Source organism: Orycteropus afer, unplaced genomic scaffold (assembly GCF_000298275.1).
Source record: "Orycteropus afer afer isolate SDZICR_OR568_19922 unplaced genomic scaffold, OryAfe1.0 scaffold00189, whole genome shotgun sequence".
NCBI lineage: Eukaryota > Metazoa > Chordata > Mammalia > Tubulidentata > Orycteropodidae > Orycteropus > Orycteropus afer.
In genome coordinates, this window is record NW_006921776.1 from 6,336,313 (window position 1) to 6,344,448 (window position 8,136).

The window sequence follows — 8,136 nt, forward strand, 5'->3', positions numbered from 1 at the left end:
GTATGCATGTGAGAGCTGGACAATGAATAAGGAAGACCAAAAAAAGAGTTGATGCTTTTGAGTTGTGGTGCTGGCGAAAAATGCTGAAAGTACCATGGACTCTTAAAAGAATTAAGAGATCTGTCCTGGAGGAAGTACACTCAAAATGCTCCTTGGAAGTGAGAATGGCCAGATTTCATCTCACCTATTTTGGTTATGTTGTCAGAAGGGACCATTTGTTGGAGAAGGATGTCATGCTTGGTAAGGTGGAGGGTTGAGGAAAGAGGGGGAGGCCTTCAACAAGATGGATTGACACAGTTGCTGCGATGATGGGCTCAAGTATTTCAGGGATCATGGAGCTGGTGCGGGATCAGGCAGTGTTTCGTTCTGCTGTGCATGGGCTTGCTATGAGTCGGAAACAACTCAACGGCACCTAACAAGAACAACAACTCCAACTTCTTAGATTATTTGTTCAATTTACAAATTTAATAAGTAAAGTGAAAACTTACAACCATGTTTCACAACTTTTCAAATTTTAAACTAATCAGTACTCCCTTGTTCTCTTTGAATGACTGCCTCTTTATCCATATACAGAAATTACTCGATGGCACCTAACAACGTGTGTGTGTGTGTGTGTGTGTGTGTGTGTATATATATATATATATATATATATATATATATATATATATATAGTAGATTTACCAAGAGACCAGATTAAGTTTGAGAGGATAAATCAACATGAAAACAGTTCAGCAGAAAATTCACTGAGTACAAAAAAATACAGTGTATTGAAATACAGAAACGATCATAAAAGGCATAGGGGTCATAATGAAAGTTGTAATCTATGTATAACCAGACTCAATATAGACTAAGGAGAGAAAATGGAATAGAAGCACTTCTTGAAAGAATAACAGTCAACAATGTTTCTAATATCATAAAAGCATTAACCCCTATAGTCAAGGAATAGTACACATCATGAGCAGAATAAGTACATGTAAAATTCCATCTAGCAAGTATAATCAAACCACCAAACATACTACTGTTGAGGTGGACCCAACTCATAGCAACCTCTCCTTGGATTTCCAAGGGGTATCACTATGGAAGTAGATTGTCCAATCTTCTTTCTGAGGAGTGTCTGGTAGGTTGGAACCACCAGCCTTCTGGTTAGCAGTCAAATGCCTTAGTCACTAAACCACCAGAGCTCCTAATATAGGTAGATAATTATCGTAAAAGTGTCTATGCTAAGAATGAGGAGTCTTGGGTGGTACAAAGGATTAAGTTCTCAACTATTGGCTGCAAAGTTGGTTGTTTGAGCTCATCCAGAGATGCCTCAGAAGACAGGCTTGGTGCTCTGCTTCTACAAAGTCACAGCCTTGAAAACACTATGGAACAGTTTTACTGTTCACATGTGGGATTTCCATAAATGAGAATCAACTCTAGAGCAACTAACAACAACTGCTGTTGCTGTTGTTATCTGCCATCGAGTCAGACCAGACTCATAGGGATCCCTTCTTGGGTTTCTGAGGCAGTATCACTACAACATATTAATAATCACAGCTGATTCCTCATAGAAATAATGGAAGCCAGGAGCCAGTGGAACAGCATTTTAAAGAGTTATTATGTGCTATTGAGTGAGTTTTGACTCACAGCAACATTATAAGACAGAATAGAATCACCCCGTAGGGTTTCCTAGGTTGCAATCTTTGTGGGAACAGAACTCTACGTCTTTTCTCCCATGGAGCAACTATTGATTAGCACTGCTGACCTTTCAGTTAACAGCCAATCATTAAACATTGTATCACTAGGTCTTCTTTTGAAAAACTGTCATTGTTGTTGTTATGTGCCATCAAGTCATCTCTGACTCACAACGACCCCTCCTTGGGTTTCTAAGGCGCTATCTCTAGGGAAATAGATTGCCCAACCTTCCTTCCAAGGAGTAGCTGGGGGATTTGAACCAACAACCTTCTGGCTAGTTAGGCATTAATTAAGCCACCAGAGCTCCCTTTGAAAAGCTACAACAATATAAATCAGCACCACCAATATATCACTCCATCCCAGTTAAAATAACCTGCAAATATCAAGGTAAAAGATACATACTAATATGCAAAACTATTAGAATTAGAATATTACATTTCCACCCTAACAGAAACACTAAAATCATTCCTTATAGAAAGTCAAAAATGTGGGAAGGAACAAAAATAAAACTAACATCATTTTTTTTTTTCTGTCAAGGATAACTGTTTTATGATGTTTAATCCCAATATCTGAAAATCAGGTTTCATGTATTTGGTCCAGCTTTTGTATTTGTTTAAGGCAGGAAATTGTGTCCAGTCCTTGTCGCATAAAGTGAAAATTATCTCTGCCAAAGCTCATTGTTTACTTCAGGCTCACTGTTAAAATAGTCTCTTACATAATTTCATTGTTGTTGGTTTGTTGAAAAGGAAAGCTGATATTTTTTGTGTGTGTGAAAGGGGAAAGCCTTCATTTTTTGAAATATGTTTGTGAAAGGGAAAGCCTATATTCAATGAGGAATTTCACAATTTGTTTAATGAATAAATAATAAAATCATTTACAAACTTTTCCAAGAAACTGAAAAAGAGAGAACATTTCTCCAAAGCCAGACTATTTTTGATAACAAAACTAGACAAAAGTACAACAAATAAACTACAAATAAATATATCCTATGAACAATATTTTAGCAAATAAATACCCACAATATATAAAAAACATGATACAGCATAGAAAAATTAAGTTTATCCCAATAACACAAGATGTGTTTAACATAAAGAAATAAAACAACTAACCACATTAACAGATTTATGCATGATTAACTCAATACACATTGGCATTGAGTTGATTCTGCCTCATGGCAACACTTTAGGACAGAGTAGAACTGCCCTATATGGCCTCCAAGGCTGTCAGTCTTTATGGAAGGAGACTGACTCATCTTTCCCCCATGGAGTGGCTGATAGATTAGAAACACCTACATTTGGTTAAAAGCTGAATTTTTAACCACTATGCCTCCAGAAATCATTGATTAACTCAATACATAGATTTAAAAAAAAAGACAAAAATTATGCATTCATTCATGACAAAACTTCTTAGAATACTCATAATACTGAATTTTCTCTATGTAGCATAGTGCCTAAGGCATCTGACTGCTAACCAGAAGGTTGGAGGTTGAAATCCACCAGCCACTCCTTGGAAGGAAGATGGGGCAATCTACTTCCATAGTGATATTACCTCGGAAACCCAAGGAGGAGTCGCTATGAGTCAGGTCCGACTCAACAGCACAAAACAACAACAACAGTTATATCCAGGCATGAGGTAGGGAATAATGAAAGTTCAACTTTGTTTCAAGAAAGTCACAAGTCTTCTACTGTCATTGGATGAAGGAGCTGGTTTGAGCTTCCTAATTTATCATTTTAGATAATATTTGGTTACACAATTTAAAACAGGCATCTTGAAGTTTTTGCATCATATTTAGCTTACCTAAATTACTATATCCACCACTTCTCTGTCAGTTTGTCATGCTTGCAAGTGGCTTGCATGTTGCTGTGAGGTTGGTGGCTATGTGACTGGTGTTTCAAATATCAGCAGGGTCGTCCATAGTGGATAGGTTTAAGCAGAACTTCAAGACAATGACAGACAGGATAGAAGAATGGGGCTATCCAATGCTGAAAAATTAGCCAGTGAAAACCTTATGAATAGCGGTGAAACACTGTCTGACAATTAAAAAAAATTATGAGTGTCTGTGAAACATTATCTGATATAGTTGCAGAAGATGAGACCCTCAGGTGGTAAGGCTTTCAAAATACAACTGGGGAATAACTGCCTCCTCAAAGTAGAGTCAACTTTCTTTAGTGACAGGGATGGAGTAAAGCTTTCAGAACCTTCACTTGCTGATAGGGCACAATGCAAAATGGAAAGAAACAGCTGAAAACATCCATTAATAATCAGAACATGGCATGCACCAAGTATGAGCCCAGGAAAATTGGAAGTGGTAAAAAAAAATGAAATGCAATGCATAAAGATCAGTATCTTAGGCATTAGTGAGCTGAAATGGACTGGTATTGGCCATTTTGAATCAGACATTCATATGGACAGGAATGACAAATTGAAGTGTAATGGCATCACATTCTTCATCAAAAAGAATGTTCCAAGATCTATCCTGTAGTGCGATGCTGTCAGTGATAGGATAATATCCATATGCCTAAAAGAAAGACCAAGGAGTTAACAGTACTAATATTAAAATTTATCCAACAATCACTAAAGTCAAAGATGAAGAAACTGGAGAATTTTACTAATTTATGTAGCCTGAAATTGATCAAATATACAATCAAGATGTATTGGTTATTACTGGTGACTGAAATGTGAAAGTTGGAAACAAAGAGGAAACAGCAGTAGTTGGAAAATATGGTGTTGGTCATAGAAATGACACCAGAGCTGACATGATAGAATTTCACAAAACCAATGATTTATATATGGCAAATGCCTTTTTTTCAACAACATAAATAGTGACTATACATGTGGGCCTTAGAAGATGGAACAAACAGGAATCAGACAGACTACCTCTGTGGAAAGAGAGAATGGAGAAACTCAATTTCATCAATCAAAGCAAGGCCAGGAGCTAGCTGACTGTGGAACAGATCATCTATTGCTCATTTGCAAGTTCAAGTGGAAGCTGAAGAAAATTAAAACAAGTTTGTAACAGCCAAGATATGACCTTGACTATATTCCACTAGAATTTACAGAACATCTGAAAAATAGGTTTGAAGAATTGAACACCAGTGACTGAAGACCAGACAAGTTGTAGGATGACATCCAGAACATCATACATGAAGAAATCAAAGGGTCATTAAAAAGACAAGAAAGGAAAGAAAAGACTAAGATGGGTGTCAGGAGAGACTCTGAAACTTGATCTTGAAGGAAAAGTGGCTAAAACAAGTGGATAAAATGATGAAATAAATTAACTAAACTGAAGGTTTCAGAGGGTAGCTAAAGAAGACTAAAGTATTAAAAGGAAATATGCAAAGACTTGGAGTTAGAAAACCAAAAGGGAAGAACATACTCAGCATTTCTCAAACTGAAAGACTGAACAAAAAAACTCAAGGCTTGAGATGAAATATTGAAAGATTCTGTAGGCAAAATATTGAATGATGCAGGAAGAATCAAAGAAGAAGGAAGGAATGCAGAGTCACTGCACCAAAAGGAATTTTTTGATGTTCAACCATTTCAGGAGGTAGCATATGATCAAGAATCAATGGTATTGAAGGAAGAACTAGAGGTTGCACTGAAGGAATTGGTGAAAAACAAGGCTCCAGGAATGATGAAATACCCACTGAAAATTTGCAACAAATGAATGCAGGACTGAAGGTGCTTATTCGGTCTATGCCAAGTAATGTGGAAGACAATTTGTACCCATGCCCAAGAAAAATGATCCAACAGAATGTAGAAATTATTGAACAATATCATTGCACGCAAGTAAAATCTCACTGAAAGTAATTCAAAAACAGTTGCAGCAGTATACTGACAGGGAATTTTCAGAAATTCAAATTGGATTCTGAAAAGGGCAAGAAATGAGGAATATCATTGTTGATGTCAGATTTATCTTGGGTGAAAGTAAAGAATAGCAGAAAGAGGTTTGTCTGTGTTTTACTGATTATGCAAAGGAATTTGATTATGTGGATCATAATAAATTATTGATAACATTGCAAGCAATGGGAATTCCAGAACACTTAATTCTGCTCATGAGGAACCTGTACATAGACAAAGAGGCTGTCACTCGAACAGAACAAGGAGATATTGCATGTGTTTTAAATCAGGAAGGGCATGCATCAGGGGTGTATTTTTTGACCATATTTATTCAACCAGTATGCTGAGCAAATAATCTGAGAAACTGGACTATATGAAGAGTAACACAGCATCAGAACTTCAGAAATGCTCATTAACAACCAGTGATATGCAAATGACACCACTTTTCTTGCTGAAAAGGAAGATGACTTGAAGCATTTACCGATGAAGAACAAAGACTGCAGTCTTCAGCGTGCACTGCACCTCAACATACAGAAAATGAAAATGCTCACAAATGGACCAGTAAGCAACTTCACAATAAATGGGGAAAAGATAGAAGTTGTTAGAGATTTCATTTTATTTGAATCTGCAATAAACACCCATGGAAGCAGCAGTAAAGAAATCAGATGTATTGCACTGGGCAAATTCCTCTTCAAAGTGTGAAGAAGCAAATATGACACTTTGAAGACTAAGGTATGTCTAACCCATGGCAGGGTATTTTCAATTGCCTCATATTCATGTGAAAATTGGACAATGAATAAGGAAGACTGAAGAATAATTGATGCCCTTGGATTGTGGTGTTAGTGAAGAATATTGAAAATACTTTGGACTAGCAGAAGAATGAACAAATCTGTTCTGGAAGAAGTGCAGCCCATTTCTTGGAAGCCAGAATGGCCAGACTTCATCTTACCTACTTTGGTCATGTTGTGAGATGGGACCAGTCCTGGAGAAGGATATTATGCTTGGTAAAGTGGAGGGTCAGCAAAAAAGGGGAAGACCCTCAACAAGATAGTTTGACACAATGGCTGCAATGAAGAGGTCAAGCAAAACAAGAATTATGAGGTTGGCACAGGAATAGGCAGTGTTTTGTTCTGTTATACATAGGGGCACAATGAGCCACAGCCAACTCAACAGTACCTAACAACAATAACACCAAATTACTTTATGTGTTTATTTCTAGACACAATTACAATAAGGAATACTGAGTAGTGATAAAGAGCATACGTTAGATTACTTGGAAATGCTTCCCCACCTCAAAAATGATGATTTTTGGGAAAAGTTATTTATCTAATTTAGGCTTTTTTTCCTTAATTATAAAATGAAGACAATGTTACTTTTATTATATATATTACATATATATATTACAGGAATTAATACATGGAAAACATCTACAACAGGGAGCAGAACATAGTAAATGTTCAATAAATAGTATCGATTATCATTAAACTATTTTTCCACTCATCTGCATATTCAGTGATTGAAAACTTATTTACTGAACATCTATAACATAAGAGGCATGAATCAGGCATATAAATTGCCTCAAGGAATGTGAAATATAATTTTAGTAAGCAAATGTGTAGAAGAATGACTGCAATTACCTATTATTTGTTTATGTGTGCAATATAAGCATGAATGTGGGAGTAATCAATTCAAGGTGCAAATACATAATTGCACTTGAAATGCTTCATAGAGAAAGTGACAATTAACTCAGTCATAGAAATAAAATCAGAAGGTATTTTCTAGTTAGTTAAGAGGAGACTAGCAGCAAGAACAAAGTCATGACCCTGTGAAACTACCTGGTGTGTTTGAAGATGCAAGTCATTCAGTATGGTACTAGAGTACCCGATGTAAAAGCAAAAGTAATGAAAGGCAAACCAGGAGAATGGTAGGCAAGAAACAGATCAAAATGAGCCGTATATGCCATATTTAAGAATTTATTTTCATTTTAGCTCAATTTAGCATTTGCCTTGGAATTTTTTTCCTTTCCAGAAAAACCCAGTGAATTACAGAGAAACCCAGTGAATTGTAGTTATAAGTAGCTGAGTAAGAGAGTTCCCAAAAAGCTCTATAAACACAGATGACATAGAAGAAAATATAATTTTTTTTCACCCTTTTCTTTTACTTCCAACATAGAATTCAGATAAAATGGTTGGAGTTCCAGCAGCCATGCTGGATCCCAAGTTAATTTTGATAATGCGAACACTTGGGTAAGAATGTAAGGATTGAAAGAGAAAAGGAGCCCAGGTCCCCTGGTTGCTAAGGTGCTGTTTTTGTAGCTCATATATATGGAAAGACCTGGAGTTAGAAAACCAAAAAGGAAGAACATGCTCAGCATTTCTTAACCTGAAAGAACTGAAGAAAAAATTTAAGTCTTGAGTTGCAATATTGAAAGATCCTATAGGCAAAATATTGAATTATTCAGGAAAAATCAAAAGAAGATGGAAGGGATACACACAATCACTATACCAAAAAGAATTTGTCGATGTTCATCCATTTCAGGAGGTGGCATATGATCAAGAACCAATGATATTGAAGGAAGAAGTTGAAACTACACTGAAGAAATTGGAGAAAAACAAGCTCTAG